Source organism: Rhinoderma darwinii, chromosome 2, assembly GCF_050947455.1.
Source record: "Rhinoderma darwinii isolate aRhiDar2 chromosome 2, aRhiDar2.hap1, whole genome shotgun sequence".
NCBI lineage: Eukaryota > Metazoa > Chordata > Amphibia > Anura > Rhinodermatidae > Rhinoderma > Rhinoderma darwinii.
In genome coordinates this window covers 5862890-5885573 of record NC_134688.1, presented here as the reverse complement: position 1 = coordinate 5885573, position 22684 = coordinate 5862890, and positions in this window count along the sequence as shown.

Genomic DNA, 22684 nt, shown 5'->3' with positions numbered 1-22684 from the left:
GGGTCCCCTTGGGCTCCTTGCTTGAGGTCGCCCTCAGTTTTTATGATTTTTATGACTTTTCTTTTCCTTATTATATGCTAACACTATTCTTTTTACTTTTTTGCAGATGATCCACACTTCGTATCCATCACCTCTATGATACCCTATTGGTGTTTTACATGTTTTTTCTTTATATCTACTTTTGGGTAATTGGATATATTTACTTATGTATACCGCTCCTATAATTGGTCTCCTGACAGGAACCTGCATCTGATGTCCATTATATGTCACAACTTTGAAATTTCATATGCCACCCTTGTCCCCTCGCTATACACATTTGTGTAGTCCCCACCACACTACCATTAGGGAGTTATACAGATGCCCTACCAGCCGAAGAGCAAGCTAATGCACGTTCTGGCCGCTGGTACCCCGTATTCTGGAGCTTGGATTATGGCCATCTTTGATGGGCACTTTATCCTTTCTCCTCTCCCAAAAACCCTTCTAAGTGTATGAGGTCACACGGCTACCTGACTATTACGAGTGTAGAGATACACTCGTACTATTAATGCATAAATGTATAGATACATCCTTGCATGTTGTTCCCTTTAGTCTAACTGATATCATTCCATACTATACTATAACTTGAATCTATATAGATATTAGTATCAGGATGACCGAGCGCTACTATCCCACGCATGCGCATACGAGCAACTTAGGCATGCTTTCCATAATCCAAAATGGCTTCTATGTCCTCATTTCCTTACGATGCATGCGCCGTTTTGTTCTGTTACCCTGAGTTTGATTTATTTCCGGACATGTGCACCTGCACTGCCCGGACGCCGCTTTCGGCTACACCCACGGTATGCTCAGAGGTGAATAGATAGATTTTAACTCACTGCACCTTTGCACTAATCACCTTGTTGTGATGATTTTTATATTTTACTTGTCTGTATATACAAATACAAACTTTTACATATGTATCCAGCTTCTGTATCCATAATCACGTATATGTATTGTAATTTGCACAGTCCATTATGTACAAACGTCTGCATTCTTTATTGATTACTGTTAAACAGCACTTATGTTTGAAACCTGTTATAATGTGTGAACTCACACTAGTCATTTGCTTGAGAAAGGCTCCAGTGGACGGAGCTGAAACGTTGCACGGGCAATAAAGTACCCATTTTTTTCACTTGATCCTTGGAGATGCTGCTCATTTTTCGATTTGTATGTACTTGGAACTTGGTCTGTTCCTCAGAGCCTGCACCCACACGCTGCCAGTGCTGCCTGACTCTGTATATGCCTACATAGTTACATAGTAACAGAGTTACAGAGTTACAGCATTACAGAGTTACATAGGTACAGAGTTAGAGTTACATAGTTACATAGTTATAAATTACATAGTTACAGAGTTACAGAGTTAAATAGTTACAAAGTTACAAAGTTGCAAAGTTACAGAGTTACATGGTTACAGAGTTACAGAGTTGCAAAGTTACATAGCTACATAGTTACAGAGTTACAGAACTACAGAGTTACATAGTTACAGAGTTACATAGTTGCAGTTACAGAGTTACATAGTTATATAGTTACATTGTTACAGAGTTAAGATTAACATTGTTAAATAGTTACAGAGTTACAGATTTACATAGTTACAGAGTTACATAGCTACATAGTTAGAGTTACATAGTTATATAAAGTAGTTATACTGTTTCAGAGTTACAGAATTACAGAGTTACATGGTTACAGAGTTAGAGAGTTACAGAGTTACATAGTTATATTGTTACCTAGTTACAGAGACACATAATTACAGAGTTACATATTTACATAGTTATATAGTTACAGAGTGACAGAGTTACATTGTTACAGACTTACAGAGTTACATTGTTAAATAGTTACAGAGTTACATAGTTATATAGTTACAGAGTTACATAGTTACATCGTTACAGAGTTACAGAGTTACATTGTTAAATAGTTAGAGTTACAGTGTTACAGAGTTACATAGTTACAGACCTGCACATGTGGTGTCGTGCCTTTTGTTTTTATGTTCACTCATAGTTACACAGAAACACAGTTACATACTTACACAGTTACATAAATACATAGTTACATAGTTACATTGTTACATAGTTATATAGTTAAATAGCTTCAGAGTTACAGTTACATTCTTAAATAGTTACAGAGTTATATAGTTGCAGAGTTAGAGTTACAAAGTTACAGAGTTACATAGTTACATATTTACAGAGTTACAGTTATATTGTTAAATATTTACATAGTTACATTACTACATAGTTACAGAGTTGCAGAGTTAAAGAGTTATAGAGTTACCTAGTTACAGATTTACAGAGTTACTGTAATGACAGGGTAGGGAGATAGACAGGTGAGCCCTAATCTACCTGCCACTCAGTCCCTGCCTACTTGCAACGACCCGTCCTAAGCGACGTGGTACAACTGGGCGACGGTCCCTACGCTCAGTAAGTGCAAGATAGACAAACAGACAAGGGTACTCAGAAGCGAGGGAAACGGGGCAGCTGCCCACGGAGACACAGTGAGCAACAAGAGTAGTGAACGAGCCGAGTCAAACCAGGAGAGAACGAGGTACAAAACGCGAGCAGGAGAGTGGTCAGAAAGCCAAGGTCAATAACAAGCAGATGATGAGTAGTACAAGCAGCAGCAGCAAGCCAGGAAACAAGCATAGAATAATCACAGGCAAAGGAGGAACAGGAAAGGCAGGTATAAATAGACAGTGGGCGAGAGCTACCTCCTTCTGGCCAGGCTGTGATAGGCTTTCCCACTCCTAAGCCTGCCATCCTGAGTGGTGGTAGATGGAGTCAGTCTCACAGACATAGGAGCAGGCGCAGACTGATTGCCCACGGGCGTCGACACAGAAGCTGTGTCTGGCAAATCCTTTACAGTTACATAGTTACATAGTGACATTGTTAAAAAGTTACAAAGTTACAGAGTTACAGCATTACATAGTTACAGTTTCATAGTTACATTGTTAAATAGTTACAGAGTTACATTATTACAGAGTTACATTGTTACAGAGTTACATAGTTACATAGTTACATAGTTACAGAGTTACAGCATTACAGAGTTACATAGGTACAGAATTAGAGTTACATAGTTACATAGTTATAAATTACATAGTTACAGAGTTACAGATTTGCAGAGTTACAGAGTTACATGGTTACAGAGTTACAGAGTTGCAAAATTGCAGAGTTACATAGTTACAGAGTTACATATTTACAGAGTTACAGAGTTATAGAGTTACATTGTTACATAGTTACAGAGTTACATTGTTAAATAGTTACAGAGTTACAGCGTTACAGAGTTACATATTTACAGAGTTACATTGTTACATAGTTACATAGTTACAGAGTTACATTGTTACATAGTTACATAGTTACAGAGTTACATAGTTAAGGAGTTACAAAGTTACACAGTTACATAGTAACATAAATACAGTTTCAAAGTTACATTGTTACATAGTTACAGAGTTAGAGTTACATAGTTACACAGTTACATAGTTACACAGTTATATAGTTACATAGTTTTAGTTACATTGTTAAATAGTTATAGTTACAGAGTTACATAGTTACACAGTTACATAGTTACATAGTTACACAGTTACATTGTTAGCGTTACATAGTTACAGAGTTACATAGTTACATAGTTACACAGTTACACAGGTACATTGTTAGAGTTACATAGTTACAGAGTTACAGAGTTACATAGTTACATAGTTACATAGTTATATAGTTACATAGTTAGAGTTACATTGTTAAATAGTTATAGTTACAGAGTTACATAGTTACACAGTTACATAGTTACAAAGTTACATACTTACACAGTTACATTGTTAGAGTTACATAGTTACAGAGTTACATAGTTACATAGTTACAGAGTTACACAGTTACACAGTTACACAGGTACATTGTTAAATAGTTACATAGTTACAGAGTTACATAGTTGCAGAGTTAGTTCCAGTTGCAGAGTAAGAGTTACAAAGTTACATAGTTACAGTTACATTGTTAAATAGTTACATAGTTACATTATTACATAGTTACAGAGTTGAAGATTTACAGTTACAGAATTACATAAGTAGTAGTATAGAAGGAAAAGGGAAATGGGAGGAAACCTCCAGCTCACCGATCTGACACTCCTGTGTTGGTAATCGCCCGGGTCAGCCGCGACGGCACACGGCAGCAATAGCAGAAAAAAACAGAAATGATCCAGCGATAGAGATATCAAAAATGGGAAAAAACTAGGTTTCCGCTTTATTGAGATGCAAGCTGTCAGAGCTTGGAATGGAACATCAGGAGGAAAAACAAAGTGGTGATGCGGCAATAGATTAGCCTACGCGTTTCAAGCACTTAGGCTGTGCTCTTAGTCATGGCTGTATCGAGTGAGCTCCTGCAAGCTGAGAGTGAATAAATACCTGAGAAATTGGAGGTTGGACCTTGGACGTAACAACTCTCTCAGGTGTGATAGTTGCATATCAGGAAGTAAAACCTCCGTAGCGAAATAAAATAGAAAATGTATAGTAACTTGGTTTAATATAACGATGTCATCAATATATAATGATAGAATAACCACCAGATAAAGATAAGGAAAATATAAAGTATCTAGCTTTGTACAAATCATATAAAATCGCTGGGATTCATTATAGGATCACATCACTGAAGCTTGCTGAGCGGCACCCGACACATATCCAATCATGGAAAACATGTGAAAAGAGAAGAGAAAACCATGGAAAAATATAACGAATATATACATTTAGCATAAGGAAAAACAAACAACTGTATACAAGCAAATTACATGTATAAATACATGAGAAAAAAACATACATATGGTAAATAAAATTACGATAATAGAAAAAGTACCTCCGGAAAATGCCTGATACTTAGAATGACAAACATATTTACGGCATATTAATTCTTATTATGGGGAATATATAATGATAATGATGATGATATACATAAATAAATACAAATGAATAAATGTTAATGTAGCCCCATAAACTAAAGAAATCGGAGAAAATATTTCTATATTAAATCAAATGAAACAAACATCCTCCTGATGTTCCATTCCAAGCTCTGACAGCTTGCATCTCAATAAAGCGGAAACCTAGTTTTTTCCCATTTTTGATATCTCTATCGCTGGATCATTTCTGGTTTTTTCTACAGAATTACATAGTTACATACTTACATTGTTAAATAGTTACAAAGTTACAGAGTTACAGCGTTACATAGTTACAGTTTCATAGTTACAGAGTTACATAATTACATACTTACATTGTTAAATAGTTACAGAGTTACAGCGTTACATAGTTACAGTTTCATAGTTAAAGTTACATAATTACAGAGTTACAATGTTACAGAGTTACATAGTTACAAAGTTACAATAGAAAAACTAAAAACGATTCCACGTCATTTTAAACAGCATCATAACTGTAATTCCAGGCTACTGAAGGTGCGAGGAATAGATCATGTGGAACTGAATATAAGAGGTGGAGATCTGATGAAGAAGTTACTAAGATTGGAAAGCAAATGGATCTGGACTTTGAGGACCATGCAGCCGAGAGGCCTAAACGAATCGCATGGATAGGCTTCGTTTCTCTGATCACTGTGTATGTGTTTGTGTGGCATCATTTTTTAATTTTGTAATGTAATAATGTTTTTTGTGATTTTAACGTTCTTCCTTCTTCCTAGTTCATCAGACATAGACGTTTATGAAATACCATCGATATTCAGAGATGCATCAACTTTGCAATAAAAGAAACTAAACCATATTAAAACGATATGTTATACTGATCTGTATTAAAAAGTTTTTTCAACTACTTGTTTGCTAATCCCTATGGTAGTATGTATATGGCAGCGGAAAATAATGAAATGCACAGATTTTTTATGAATAATTTTTAAATTTAATGAACTTGTTGCACTATTGCACTTTAGTCACTTAAATGTACTTTTATGTATTCCTAATGTTGGCACTAATTCGTTATATATTTTTTCAACATTCTTTTACATGACTATATGTGCATATGATCTGTGTACGTATATACTCATATATAATTTTTTATCACCATATAGTATTTATTTATTTTTATAATCACTTTGCACATAATATATTACCATGGTGATGTAGATCAACACATGTGTTTCTCATATGTGTATGAATAGCACGTGTATATGTATGTATATATTTTTTTATAATATACAGTACTTATTTATTTATTTACTTATTCACAACGTCACATCTATATACAAAATATTTTTTATGCACATTATACTTTATGTGAATATGGACTATTTCCATATTTATTTATTATTATTATTTTGTGTACCATATATAAAAAACCTTTGTTCAATATCAAGTAATGTGTCTAATATAATCTATTATATATGTCTTTTAATGTTCTGTGCCGAATATCCAAAGGATTTTCCTTATGTCAAACATAAAGTTTTTATTTATAGATAATTATGATAGGGGATATATGTACAAGTATTGAATATGGAATTTCCATCAAACGCTGTGGAACTGTTTTTTATATATATATATCGTATTTGGTGGATTCATTGTTAACATACCTCAATCAAGTGTGCATGCGCTGGCGTCCCTAGCAACTCACCACGAGTCAGCATCTTGATGTGCACATGACAAGAGACGCTGCTGTGATATCATCACGCGGCGTACTCATCATGTATCACATGATGCCCACACCATGTGAGGACTGTCTATCGACAAACGCGGACATGACGCCAACAGTTGATTGAGGTAAATATCTGGTGCATTACTTTTCACCTGGCCAATCGGCCTCTGATTGGTCTCTATGTAAGATAAATAGGAAGGATATACTTGTAGGTGCCACCCCCAGACGAAGGCAGAAGCCGAAACGCGTTGGAGCCGGTCGCCATTCTTTGAGTCTCAGCCACATGGGTTAGTACTCTGTTACCTATCGTTCGTTGTTCTTGTTGCTCGGGATCAATATATACAAATTGCATTTAGCATTTACATATGTATGAGTAAATCTTTGGATATAATACTCTTTATTGGTCCTTTTGTAACCCAATCTTTAGTGTATGTTACAAACATCCTTCCCATTTATCCTTAAATAGCAGAACACATTATTTGTAGCCAGTATACCTAACTACATTTATACTATACTATATGCATTTGTTTTGAGGTATATTCCAATAAGCTCATATTCACATGACTCCATTTATTGAATATTTGACTCTTGTTTGGCGGCTATGCTTTTATTTGTGATTCATTTTTAGAAACATATATTTTGTAACCAGTATAATATTGTTGTGTAATAAAAAGATTATATATATATATATATATTTTATTTTTTTTACTTATAGACTCCATGGTCCTTTCTTGTTTGGTCTAATATGTATTGGGAGTACAGTCGCGTTACAAGGGAGGATGTATTTTGCTAGATGATGCAGTATGTATGCAATGTGTATAGGATTTATAGTTACATAGTTACAGTTACATTGTTAAATAGTTACATTGTTAAATAGTTACATAGTTACATTATTACATAGTTACAGAGTTGCAGAGTTACAAAACTATAGAGTTACATAGTTACAGATTTACATAGTTACATACTTATATTGTTAAATAGTTACAGTGTTACATAGTTACAGTTTCATAGTTACAGTTACATAGTTACAGAGTTACAATGTTACAGAGTTACATAGTTACAGAGTTACAATGTTAAATAGTTACATAATTACAGAGGAACATAGTTGCAGCGTTAGAGTTACAAAGTTATATAGTTACAGAGTTACAGTTACAGAGTTACATTGTTAAATAGTTACATAGTTACATTATTACATAGTTACAGAGTTACAGAGTTACAAAGTTACATTGTTAAATAGTTACAAAGTTACAGATTTACATAGTAACATAAATACAGTTTCAAAGTTGCATTGTTAAATAGTTACAGAGTTACATTGTTACAGAGTTACAGAGCTACAGAGTTACATTGCTAAATCGTTACATAGTTACAGAGTTAAAGAGTTACAGAGTTGCAGAGTTACATAGTTACCAAGTTACATAGTTACAGTTTTATAGTTAAATTGTTAAAGAGTTACAGAGTTACATTATTACATAGTTACAGAGTTACAGAGTTACATAGTTACATAGTTACAGAGTTACATTGTTTAGTAGTTACAGAGTTACATAGTTACAAAGTTACAGAGTTACGAGTTACAGAGTTAAATAGTTACATAGTTACATAGATACATTGTTACAGAGTTATATAGTTACAGAGTTACAAAGTTACAGAGTTACAGAGTTACATTGTTAAATAGTTACATAGTTACAGATTTACATAGATACATAGTTATGGAGTTACATAGTTACAGAGTTACATAGTTACAGAGTTACATAGTTATATATTTACATAGTTACATTGACACATAGTTACAGAGTTACATAGTTACAGAGTTACATAGATACATAATTACAGAGTTACATAGTTATATAGTTACATAGTTACAGAGTTACGTTGTTACATAGTTATATAGTTACATAGTTATATAGTTACATAATTATATAGTTACATAGTTATATAGTTATATGTTTACATAGTTACACAATTACAGAGTTACATAGTTACAGAGTTACAAAGTTACATAGATACATTGTTACATAGTTGCATAGTTACAGAGTTACATAGATACATTGTTACATAGTTACAGAGTTACATAGTTGCAGAGCAACGTTACATAGTTACATTGTAAAGGATCTCCCAGACACGGCTTTTGTGTCGACACCCGTGGGTAATTAGTCTGCACCTGCTCCTATGTCTGTGAGACTGACTCCATCTTCCACCACTCAGGATGGCTGGCTTAGGAGTGGGAGAGCCTATCACAGTCTGGCCAGAGGGAGCTAGCTCCCGCCCACTGTCTAGTTATACCTGCCTTTCCTGTTCCTCCTTTGCCTATGATTCTGCTCTGCTTATTTCCTGGCTCTGCTGCTGCTGCTGCTTGAACTACTGATCCTCTGCTTGTTATTGATCTTGGCTTTCTGACCACTCTCCTGCTCAGCGTTTTGTACCTCGTGCACTCCTGGTTTGACTCGGCTCGTTCACTACTCTCGTTGCTCACGGTGTCTCTGTGGGCAGCTGCCCCGTTTCCCTAGCTTCTGTGTACCCTTGTCTGTTTGTCTGTCGTGCACTTACTGAGCGTAGGGACTAGGACGGGTCGTTGCAAGTAGGCAGGGACTCAGTGGCGGGTAGATTAGGGCTCACCTGTCTGTCTCCCTACCCCGTCATTACATACATAGTTCAAAGTTACAGAGTTACAGTTACATAGTTACATTGTTAAATATTTACAGAGTTACAGTGTTACATTGTTACAGAGTTACAGAATTACATTGTTAAATAGTTACATAGTTAGATAGTTACAGAGTTAAAGAGTTACAGAGTTGCAGCGTTACAATAGTTACAAAGTTACATACTTACATAGTTACAGTTTTATAGTTACATTGTTAAATAGTTACAGAGGTACATTATTACATAGTAACAGAGTTACATAGTTACATAGTTACATAGTTACATAGTTACAGAGTTAAATAGTTACAGAGTTACATAGTTACAGAGTTACAGAGTTAAATAGTTACATAGTTACATAGATACATAGTTACAGAGTTACATAGTTACAGTGTTACAGAGTGACAGAGTTACATAGTTACGGAGTTATATAGTTACAGTGTTACAGAGTTACAGAATTACATAGTTACAGTGTTACATAGTTATACAGTTACATAGTTACAGAGTTACAGAGTTACAGACTTACATTGTTAGATAGTGACATAGTTACAGAGTTACATAGATACATAGTTACAGAGTTACATAGTTACATAGTTACAGAGTTACATAGTTACAGAGTTAGATTGTTAAATAGTTACAGAGTTACAGAGTTACAGAGTTATATAGTTACATAGTTATATAGTTACATAGTTATATAGTTACGTAGTTAAATAGTTACAAAGTTACAGAGTTACATAGTTACAGTTTCATAGTTAGATTGTTAAATAGTTACAGAGTTACAGAGTTAGAGTTACATAGTTACAGAGTTACATTGTTACAGAGTTACATTGTTAAATAGTTACATAGTTAGATAGTTACAGAGTTAAAGAGTTACAGCGTTGCAGAGTTACATACTTACATATTTACAGTTTTATAGTTACATTGTTAAATAGTTACAGAGTTACAGAGTTACAGAGTTACAGAGATAAATAGTTACATAGTTACATAATTACATATTTACAGAGTTACATAGTTATATAGTTACATAGTTACATAGTTACAGAGTTACACAGTTACATAGTTACATAGATACAGAGTTACAGAGTTACTGAGTTACATAGTTGCAGAGTTACATAGTTGCAGATTTGCATAGTTACATAGTTACATAGTTTGTACGGTTGTAAAAAGACACATGTCCATCAAGTTCAACCAAGGGATGGGAAACGGGAAGGGAAACGGGAAGGGAAACATTTCTACACATTGATATAGGAGCTAATATTTTTTAGTTCTAGGAAATTATCTTTGCCTTTTTTAAAACCATCTACTGTCCCTGCTGTGACGGCTCCTGCGGTAGGCTATTCCATAGATTTATAGTTCTCACAGTAAGGAAGACTTGTCACCTCTGTAGATTGAACCTTTTTTTCCCCGGACGGAGAGAGCGCCCCCTGTTTTTTTTATGGGGTTTTACATGGAACAGGATTTCAATATATTTCTTGTATGTGCCATTCATCTATTTATATACACTACCGTTCAAAAGTTTGGGTTCACGCAGATAATTTTGTGTTTTCCGTGAAAACTCACACTTATATTATTAAATGAGTTGCAAAATGACTAGAAAATATAGTGAAGACATTGACAAGGTTAGAAATAATGATTTTTATTTGAAATAATAATTTTCTCCTTCACACTTTGCTTTCGTCAAAGAATGCTCCATTTGCAGCAATTACAGCATTGCAGACCTTTGGCATTCTAGCTGTTAATTTGCTGAGGTAATCGGGAGAAATGTCACCCCATGCTTCCAGAAGCCCCTCCCACAAGTTGGATTGGCTTGATGGGCACTTCTTGCGTACCATACGGTCAAGCTGCTCCCACAACAGCTCTATGGGGTTGAGATCTGGTCACTGCGCTGGCCACTCAATTACAGATAGAATACCAGCTGCCGGCTTCTTCCCTAAATAGTTCTTGCATCATTTGGTGGTGCTTTGGGTCATTGTCCTGTTGTAGGAGGAAATTGGCTCCAATCAAGCGCTGTCCACAGGGTATGGCATGGCGTTGCAAAATGGTGTGATAGCCTTCCTTATTCAAAATCCCTTTTACCTTGTACAAATCTCCCACTTTACCAGCACCAAAGCAACCCCAGACCATCACATTACCTCCACCATGCTTGACAGATGGCGTCAGGCACTCTTCCAGCATCTTTTCAGTTGTTCTGCGTCTCACAAATGTTCTTCTGTGTGATCCAAACACCTCAAACTTCGATTCGTCTGTCCATAACACTTGTTTCCAATCTTCCTCTGTCCAATGTCTGTGTGCTTTTGCCTTTATCAATCTTTTCCTTTTATTAGCCAGTCTCAGATATGGCTTTTTCTTTGCCACTCTGCCCTGAAGGCCAGCATCCCGTAGTCGCCTCTTCACTGTAGACGTTGACACTGGTGTTTTGCGGGTACTATTTAATGAAGCTGCCAGTTAAGGACCTGTGAGGCGTCTATTTCTCAAACTAGAGACTCTAATGTACTTGTCTTGTTGCTCAGTTGTGTAGCGGGGCCTCCCACTTCTCTTTCTACTCTGGTTAGAGCCTGTGTGTGCTGTCCTCTGAAGGGAGTAGTACACACCGTTGTAGGAAATCTTCAGTTTCTTGGCAATTTCTCTCATGGAATAGCCTTAATTTCTAAGAACAAGAATAGACTGTCAAGTTTCACATGAAAGTTCTCTTTTTCTAGCCATTTTGAGAGTTTAATCGAACCCACAAATATAATGCTCCAGATTCTCAACTAGCTCAAAGGAAGGTCAGTTTTATAGCTCCTCTAAACAGCAAAGCTGTTTGCATCGGTGCTAACATAATTGCACAAGGGTTTTCAAGTGTTTTCTAATCATCCATTAGCCTTCTAACACAGTTAGCAAACACAATGTACCATTAGAACACTGGTGTGATGGTTGCTGGAAATGGGCCTCTATACACCTATGTAGATATTGCATTAAAAACCAGATGTTTGCAGCTAGAATAGTCATTTAGCACATTAACAATGTATAGAGTGTATTTCTGATTAATTTAATGTTATCTTCATTGAAAAAAACTGTGCTTTTCTTTCAAAAATAAGGAAATTTCTAAGTGACCCTCAACTTTTGAACAGTAGTGTAAGTTCATGATGTCCCCCCTTAGTGATCTTTTTTCAAGGCTTTAAATTGGTTTAATTCTTTTAATATTTCCTCATGACTAAGATCCTCCATGCCCCTTATTATCTTCGTTGTTCTTCTTTGTATTTTTCATCCTTTCTATGAACTGGAGTCCAGAACTGAACTGCATATTCTAGATGAGGCCTCACTAATGCTTTATAAAGTGGTAATATTACATCCCTGTCCCACGAGTCCAGGCCTCTATAATACATGACAATATCTTGCTTGCCTTAGAAGTAGCTGATTGACATTGTGCTGTTATTTAGTCTTTGATCTACAAGTCCATCCAGATCCTTCTCAACAAGTGACTCCCCCAGTGTAGCTCCCCCTCGGACATATTATGCCTGAAGATTATTACACCCAGATCCTTCTCAACAAGTGACTCCCCCAGTGTAGCGCCCCCTAGGACATATGATGCTGCTGATTATTATACCCAGAACCTTCTCAACAAGTGATTCCCCCAGTGTAGCTGCCCCTAGGACATATGATTCCTGCAGATTATTACCCCCAGTGTAGCTACCCCTAGGACATATGATGCTGCAGATTATTACCCCCGGTATAGTTCCCCCTAAGACATATGATGCCTGCAGATTGTTGGTACACACGTGCATAACTTTACATTTATCTACATTAACCTTCATTTGCCATCTGGACACCCAAACACTTAGTTTCCAAATCAACCAGCAATTTATGAACATCTCCCATAGACTGAACTATACTACATAGCTTGTGTCATTAGTACAGAACCAGCACTACCACTCCCATCCTCTTTATCATTAACAAATAAGTTGAATAATAGTGGTCCCAGCACTGAACCCTGGGGTCACCACTTATAACCGGGGACCATTCAGAGTAGGAATCATTGACCACAACTCAATGGATACTTAAATTCTCAATCCAATTACAAACTCTACTTTCTCAACCTATAGTCCTTAATTTACCCATTAGAGGTTGTGTTGGTCTCCAGGCAGACTCTTTTCCCCCACTTTTCAGTGGCTGAGTACCAATTAGCTTGGTTAAGTTACTTTCTTTACTACAAGGACTCTAAGTTTGTCCATGTGTTCAGTACCCATTACCCCCCCCTTTATGAGGTACTTTATTTCTATGCATCACCATCAATGGTCAATTAACATTTTACTTCCAAGTCATTGGAAATCCTTAGGATCAGACAAGCACCACATTTACTGTAACTATGGCGCTTAACCCCTTCAGGACCCAGCCATTTTTTTATTTTTCGTGGTCATTTTTTTCTCCCCACCTTTAAAAAGCTCTGACTTTTTTATTGTTCTGTCATTATAGCCATATGAGGGCTTGTTTTTTTGCAGGACAAGTTGTAGTTTTTAATGGTACCAAGTAATGTATTGGGAAAGTGGAAAAAAAATAATTTGTGGTGTGGAATAGGAAAAAAACAGCGATTCTTTAATCTTTGAGGGGTTTCGTTTTTACGGATTCACCATGCGGTAAAAACGATGCATTGACTTCCAGTTCCGGCCCCGGCATGTAGAGATGCACGCCTGAGAGCTCCTGCCTCCGTTCCACATATCTCCCTGTCAGACCGTACTTACGTCCTCTGGGGAAGCACAGATCATCCAGCCATCTTCCGGGCGCAGTACCCGTTCGACCGGTGAGTGCATGGACAGATTTGTCTCAGTAATGGGGAAATCCAAGACGCAAAGCAAATCAGGCCACGTGGCTGAACAACTGCCCAATATGGCGGACGGGCCTGTCCCGCCTAGTGTCTTGCCTGAACATTCGGAGCTCAGCTCCTCACAAGTACGGGGCATGGGCGACACATCCTGTGTCATTGATTACAAGCAACTGGCGTTACAGGTGGCACAGTTAATTACCCCAGATTTGCAGGAATCTCTGTCTAAAACGATAGAAACCTCATTATCGCACCTGCATGCCTCGGTGACACAGCATGAGGAACGTCTTGATAAGCTGGAAACGGCGATTCAGGATATGGATTCTGGACTTGAGGAGGTACAGCAACTGGTACGAGATACACGGTTGGAGAACAAGAAACTGTGGGAGCGGGTAGAAGATCTAGAGAACCGCTCTCGGCGGAATAATCTGCGCATCGTCGGCTTACCAGAATCGGTGCCAGCTAAAGATCTGAGACGTCTATGTGAGCTGGATTTGCCGGCAGCTTTGGGCATTCACCATCCATGCAGGGTGGAAAGAGCACATAGAATTGGAGCTGATCTGCGTGCGGCAAAGCCAGATAATCGTAACGATGTGAATACAATGAGAGATCGCCCGAGGCAAGTAATTGTAAAGTACCTAGATTACTCTGACAAGATGTCTGTGCTCAAATCCTTCAAGAACAGAAAAGATGGATTAGATTACAAAGGCCATCTGTGATGGCAGGAAGGAGGTGAAGGGAAAGTGAGCCCTAATCTACCCACCGCCCTGTCCCTGCCTACTTGCAACGACCCGCCCTAGGCGACGAGGTACAACTGGGCGGCGGTCCCTACGCTGTCTAAGTGCACAGGAAAACAAACAGGGAACACGCAAGGGAAGGGGCAGTAGCCACGGAACGCCACGAGGAAACGGAGCGGCGAACGAACAGTCAGGACCAGGACGAAGTGAGTAACCCGAGCGGGCACGGAGACAGAAGCAAGCCAGGGGCAAAGCAAAGCAAAGCAAGTCAAGTCAAGGAGAACTGCAGCAAGGCAGAAGCACGGCAGAAGCAGGCTGGAGCAAGCAGCAGTGGGGCCAGGAATCCAAAAGAATAACAAGCAATGAGGAAGAGAAAACTGCAGGTATAAATGGACAGGGGGCGGAGCTAACTCTGACTGACCAGGCCGCGATAGGCTCTCCCACTCCTGAGCCTGCCACCCTGATTGGTGGGAGCCGGTGTCAGTCTAAGAGGTCTGGCCTCAGGTGTCGACTGATTAACCCTGGGAATCTCCACAGACGTAGTGCCTGGCAGATCCTTTACAGTACTCCCCCTTTTATGAGGGGCCACCGGACCCTTACTAAGAGGACCCGGTTTAGTGGGGAAGAGAAGGTGGAACCTCCTGACCAATACCCCAGCGTGAACATCTCGAGCAGGTACCCAAGTCCTCTCCTCCGGCCCGTATCCTCTCCAATGGACCAGGTACTGGAGGGAGCCCTGGATCATCCTACTGTCCACAATCTTGGCCACCTCGAATTCCACCCCCTCAGGGGTGAGAACGGGAACAGGAGGTTTCCTAGAGGGGGACCAGGACGGGGAGCAGCGTTTAAGGAGGGAAGCATGAAAGACGTCGTGTATGCGGAAGGATGGGGGCAGCTCCAGACGGAAGGATACAGGGTTGAGGACTTCAATGACCTTATAAGGCCCAATAAATCGGGGAGCAAACTTCCTGGACGGGACCTTAAGGCGCAAGTTCCTGGACGACAACCAGACCAAATCCCCGACGACAAACCGGGGGTTAGCAGAACGTCTACTATCCGCCTGAATCTTTTGTGCGCTCTGGGACGCCTCTAGGTTCTTCTGAACCTGGGCCCAGACAGTGCACAGTTCCCGATGAACATCCTCTACCTCAGGATTATTGGAACAACCAGGGGAGACGGAGGAGAACCTTGGGTTAAACCCGAAATTACAGAAAAACGGGGAGACCCCTGACGAGTTACTGACCCGGTTATTCAGGGAAAATTCAGCAAGGGGAAGGAATGAGACCCAATCGAATTGACAGTCAGAGATGAAACACCTTAAATATTGTTCCAGGGATTGGTTGGTCCTTTCCGTTTGGCCGTTAGTTTCGGGATGGAAGGCGGAGGAGAAGGACAGATCAATCTCCAACTTTTTACAAAAGGCTCTCCAAAATAAGGAAACAAATTGTACCCCTCTGTCCGAAACGATATTGACTGGGGCCCCATGGAGACGCAGGATGTGTTTCACAAACAAAGAAGCTAACGTCTTGGCGTTAGGTAGCTTCTTAAGGGGCACAAAGTGGCACATCTTGCTGAAGCGGTCGACTACCACCCACACCACCGACTTGCCCTGAGATGGAGGCAAATCGGTGATAAAATCCATGGAGATATGGGTCCAAGGTCTCTGGGGAATGGGCAAGGGACGTAGTAGGCCCGCAGGTCGGGACCTAGGGGTTTTGGACCTAGCGCAAACCTCACAAGCGGCGACGTAAGCCCTAACATCTTTAGGCAACCCAGGCCACCAATAGTTTCTGGTAATGAGGTGTTTGGTGCCCAAGATGCCAGGATGACCAGATAGAGCGGAGTCATGGTTTTCCCTGAGTACCCTCAGCCGGTATTGCAGGGGAACAAACAGTTTGTCCCCAGGGACGTTCCCGGGAGCTGCACCCTGATCAGCCGCGATATCAGAAGCTAAATCAGAATCCGTGGCAGAGACGATTATACCAGGGGGTAAAATACAAGCGGGATCCTTCTCGGAAGGAGGATTGGCCATGAAACTACGTGACAGAGCATCAGCCTTAATATTCTTGGACCCAGCCCTATAGGTAACCAAGAAATTAAATCTGGTAAAGAATAGTGCCCACCGAGCTTGTCTAGGATTAAGCCTCCGGGCCGATTCTAGGAAAACCAGATTCTTGTGATCCGTAAGGACCGTTACCTGGTGTCTGGCCCCCTCCAGGAAGTGCCGCCACTCCTCAAAAGCCCATTTAATGGCTAGAAGTTCGCGGTTGCCAATATCATAGTTACTCTCCGTGGGCGAAAACTTCCTAGAGAAGTAAGCACAGGGGCGGAGATGGGTGAGGGAGCTGGTACCCTGGGACAAGACTGCCCCCACTCCCACCTCGGAAGCGTCAACCTCCACAATAAATGGCTCCTCTTGGTTGGGCTGAATCAGCACGGGGGCCGAGATAAAGCACTTCTTGAGAGTCTCAAAGGCCTGGACGGCCTCAGGGGGCCAATGGAGGACATCAGCACCCTTGCGGGTAAGGTCCGTAAGAGGCTTAGCGACGACCGAGAAGTTGGCAATAAATCTCCTGTAATAGTTGGCGAACCCTAAAAAACACTGTAACGCCTTAAGGGAGGCAGGTTGGACCCATTCCGCCACAGCTTGAACCTTGGCAGGGTCCATGCGGAATTCATGAGGAGTGAGGATTTGCCCTAAAAATGGTATCTCCTGTACCCCAAAGACACATTTTTCAGTCTTAGCAAACAGATTATTCTCCCGAAGGACCTGGAGCACCTTCCTGACATGCTCCACGTGAGAGGACCAGTCCTTGGAAAACACCAGTATGTCATCAAGGTACACAACAAGAAAATTACCCAGGTACTCTCTCAGGATTTCATTAATAAAATTCTGGAAGACAGCAGGGGCGTTACACAACCCAAAGGGCATGACCAGGTATTCGAAATGACCCTCGGGTGTGTTGAACGCAGTTTTCCACTCATCCCCCTCTTTGATGCGGATAAGGTTATATGCCCCCCGTAGATCGAACTTAGAAAACCATTGGGCTCCCTGAACCTGATTAAAAAGATCCGGAATCAAAGGAAGTGGGTACTGGTTCCTTACAGTGACCTTATTCAGGTTACGATAATCAATGCACGGCCTAAGACCACCATCCTTCTTCCCCACGAAGAAGAAGCCAGCACCTACAGGAGAAGTCGAGGGGCGAATGAAACCCTTGGCCAGGCATTCCTGGATATACACCCTCATGGCTTCACGTTCAGGACATGAAAGATTAAATATCCTACCTTTAGGAAGCTTGGCACCAGGCACCAAATCGATAGCGCAATCGTAATCTCTATGGGGGGGCAACACCTCGGAGGCCTCCTTAGAAAACACATCGGCGAAGTCCTGAACGAACTCAGGAAGCGTGTTTACCTCCTCCCGGGGAGAAATAAAGTTAACAGAAAGACATGACATAAGACATTCATTACCCCATTTGGTGAGATCCCCAGTATTCCAATCAAACGTGGGATTATGCAACTGCAACCAGGGAAGGCCTAAAACCAGATCAGACGATAATCCCTGCATTACCAGTACAGAGCACTGCTCCAAATGCATGGAGCCAACCAGGAGTTCAAAAACAGGAGTATGCTGAGTAAAATAACCATTAGCAAGGGGAGTAGAGTCGATTCCTACTACAGGGATAGGATAAGGTAAATCAATACAAGGCATCTTTAGAGACATAGCAAATTCCACAGACATGATATTAGCAGATGAGCCAGAATCCACGAAAGCACTGCCCGTGGCAGACCGGCCAGCAAACGAGACCTGAAAGGGAAGCAAAATTTTATTGCGTTTCACATTAACGGGAAATACCTGTGCGCCCAAGTGACCTCCCCGATGATCACTTAGGCGCGGAAGTTTTCCGGCTTCTTATTCTTGCGCCTGGGACAGGTGTTCAGTAGATGCTTGTCGTCCCCACAGTAGAAGCAGAGACCGTTCATTCTGCGAAACTCCCTACGTTGTCGAGGGGACATGGAGGCCCCGAGTTGCATAGGTACCTCCGAGTCCTCCGTGGAGGGGCGAGGAGGCGGGACCTCGGGGGGGATCGCAGAAAAGTCAGAGGGGAGCACACTGAAGCGTTCTAGCTGACGTTCCCTGAGACGTCGGTCAAGTCGTACTGCTAGGGCCATAACCTGGTCAAGAGAGTCAGACGAGGGGTAGCTAACCAGCAGATCCTTCAGGGCGTCAGATAATCCTAACCTAAACTGGCACCTTAGGGCCGGATCGTTCCACTGAGAAGCTACGCACCACTTCCTAAAATCAGAACAGTATTCCTCAACCGGTCTCCTACCCTGACGTAAGGTCACCAACTGACTCTCGGCTAAAGCAGTCCTGTCAGTCTCGTCGTAAATGAGTCCGAGGGCAGAGAAAAAACGATCAACAGAGGAAAGTTCAGGGGCGTCAGGAGCCAAGGAGAAGGCCCACTCTTGGGGCCCTTCCTGGAGTCGGGATATGATGATACCCACCCGCTGGTTCTCGGAACCTGAGGAGTGGGGCTTAAGGCGGAAATATAGTCTGCAACTCTCCCGGAAGGAGAGAAACGTCTTACGGTCCCCTGAAAACCGGTCAGGTAACTTGAGGTCGGGTTCTAGAGGTGAGGTGGTGCGCCCAACCCTTTGGGCCAGGGCCTGGACCTGTAGGGAGAGGCCCTGCATCTGCTGGGTCAGGGTCTCAAGGGGGTCCATGATAGCGACAGCGTAGGAGAAATGGTAGACTAGGTAAGGGCTTGTTATTCTGTGATGGCAGGAAGGAGGTGAAGGGAAAGTGAGCCCTAATCTACCCACCGCCCTGTCCCTGCCTACTTGCAACGACCCGCCCTAGGCGACGAGGTACAACTGGGCGGCGGTCCCTACGCTGTCTAAGTGCACAGGAAAACAAACAGGGAACACGCAAGGGAAGGGGCAGTAGCCACGGAACGCCACGAGGAAACGGAGCGGCGAACGAACAGTCAGGACCAGGACGAAGTGAGTAACCCGAGCGGGCACGGAGACAGAAGCAAGCCAGGGGCAAAGCAAAGCAAAGCAAGTCAAGTCAAGGAGAACTGCAGCAAGGCAGAAGCACGGCAGAAGCAGGCTGGAGCAAGCAGCAGTGGGGCCAGGAATCCAAAAGAATAACAAGCAATGAGGAAGAGAAAACTGCAGGTATAAATGGACAGGGGGCGGAGCTAACTCTGACTGACCAGGCCGCGATAGGCTCTCCCACTCCTGAGCCTGCCACCCTGATTGGTGGGAGCCGGTGTCAGTCTAAGAGGTCTGGCCTCAGGTGTCGACTGATTAACCCTGGGAATCTCCACAGACGTAGTGCCTGGCAGATCCTTTACACCATCGTATCCTCATCTTTGGAGACTTCTCGGCGGAAGTTACTAAGAAAAGGCGAGCATTCTCTCAAATTTGCTCAGATTTATACAAACGCCAGATGAAATTCGCTTTACTGTACCCTGCGGTTTTAAAAGTTTTTCATTCAGATGGGTCATTTGATTTGTTCCAATCTCCGGAAGAGGCCATTGCAAGCTTGAAGCCCTCAACTTCAAAGGATGTACCCCATCGCTCGGCTCAGGGATTTCGGAAGCAGAGCGTAGAAGACAGTCGGGACATTACTACAATTCCGCCATCTTCTCCGAAGCCACAGCGGTTGGGACGTCTGGTTTCAGCTGATACCTGACAAGATTTTGATGGCTAATACGGTCGGACAGAGCTGATGATCACCGATGATTGCCTGTTTTGAGTCAGCTTTTATATTACCTGCCAGATCAAAAGAGAAGGGTCTGGATGACGGTTTTTCATTTCTTCTGAGTCTTGCCGATATGGAAGATGTGGTATGGACATACTAACTGTTTCATGTTGTTCTTTATTAACCCCTTAACGCTCCATGACCTACTATTAGGTCATGCTAACTGTAGCGTTCGCGCTCAGTGACCTAATAGTAGGTCATGGAGTAAACACGGCGCCGTTCGCGCGGGGCGCGTTCATGAGCTGTGATAGCTGCTGTTTCCGACAGCAGACTATCACTGCTCAATGTGCCGGGACCGATCGCGGAGCTCCCCCGCCGATTAACCCCTCAGAAGCCGCGTTCAATAGCGATCGCGGCTTCTTAGGGGTTAATCCGCCATCGCCGGCCTGCTACACGATAGCGGCCGGCGATGGTGACTATGGCAACCGGACACCAAACAATGGCGTCCGGCTATGCCATAGACGGAAGCCTAGTGGGTCCTGACAACGTCAGGACCCACTATGCTTGCTGTCAGTGAGTAGCTGACAGCTCTAATACACTGCACTACGCATGTAGTGCAGTGTATTAGAATAGCGATCAGGGCCTCCTGCCCTCATGTCCCCTAGTGGGACAAAGTAATAAAGTAAAAAAAAAGTAAAAAAAAGATGTGTAAAAATAAGAAAATAAAAGTTTTAAAAGTAATAAAAGTAAAAGTCCCACTTTTTCCCTTATCAGTCCTTTATTATTAATAAAAATATATAAACAAACAAATAAACTATACATAATTGGTATCGCCGCGTCCGTAACGGCCTGAACTACAAAATTATTTTGTTATTTATCCCGCACGGTGAACGCCGTAAAAAAATATATTGATAAACCGTACCACAATCACAATTCTTTGGTCACTTCACCTCCCAAAAAATGGAATAAAAAGAGATCAAAAAGTCGCATGTACCGAAAAATGGTCCTGATCGAAACTACAGTTCGTTACGCAAAAAATAAGTCCTCGCACGGCTTTATTGATTGAAAAATAAAAACGTTCTGGCTCTTAGAATAAGGTAACACAAAAAGTGAATGATTGTTTACAAAACGTATTTTATTGTGCAAACGCCATAAGACATAAAAAAACTATAAACATCTGGTATCGACGTGATCGTATCGCCCCGCAGAATAAAGTGAATATGTCATTTATAGTGCACGGTGAACGCTGTAAAAAAAAAAGTATACAAAAACAATAGTAGAATTGCTGTTTATTAGTCACCACGCCACCTAAAAATGGAATAAAAACTGATCAAAAAGCCGCATGCACCCCAAGAAAACTACAATGGATTCCTCAAGGGGTCTAGTTTCCAAATTGGGGTCACTTTTGGGGGGTTTCCAATGTTTTGGCACCACAAGACCTCTTCAAACCGGACATGGTGCCTAATAAAAAAGAGGGCTCAAAATCCACTAGGTGCTCCTTTGCTTCGGAGGCCGGTGCTTCAGTCCATTACCGCCCGAGGGCCACATGTGGGATATTTCTCAAAACTGCAGAATCTGGGCAATAAGTATTGAGTTGTGTTTCTCTGATAAATCCTTTTGTGTTATAAAAAAAATGGTATAAAAAGAGTAAATTTCACCTCTACTTTGCTCTAAATTTCTGTGAAACACCTAAAGGGTTCATAAACTTTCTAAATGCTGTTGTGAAAACTTTGAGGGGTCTAGTTTCTAAAATGGGGTGTTTGATAGGGGTTTCTAATATATGGGCCCCTCAAAGCAACTTCAGAAATGAACTGGAACCTAAAAAAATAAATAAATGAGGCAATACTTCGCTTCTTACATTATACTGATAATGAGCCGTGCCCACCCCGAGATGACCCCAGTTTTGACCGTTTGGATAAACGGAGACCCCTATTAGACCGTTTCAGTGCCCGGTTTTCCCAAGCATACACCCCCGAGAAGTGTTTTTCTATTGATGAGTCCCTGGTACATTTTAAAGGGAGGGTTCAATTCCGCCAGTACCTGCCAGGTAAGAGGGCAAGGTATGGCGTGAAGATGTATAAGCTGCGAGAGGGCATCAGGGTATACCTACAGATTTAGGATATATGAAGGAAAGGCCACCCGCAAACCAGACTGCATCCTGGACTACA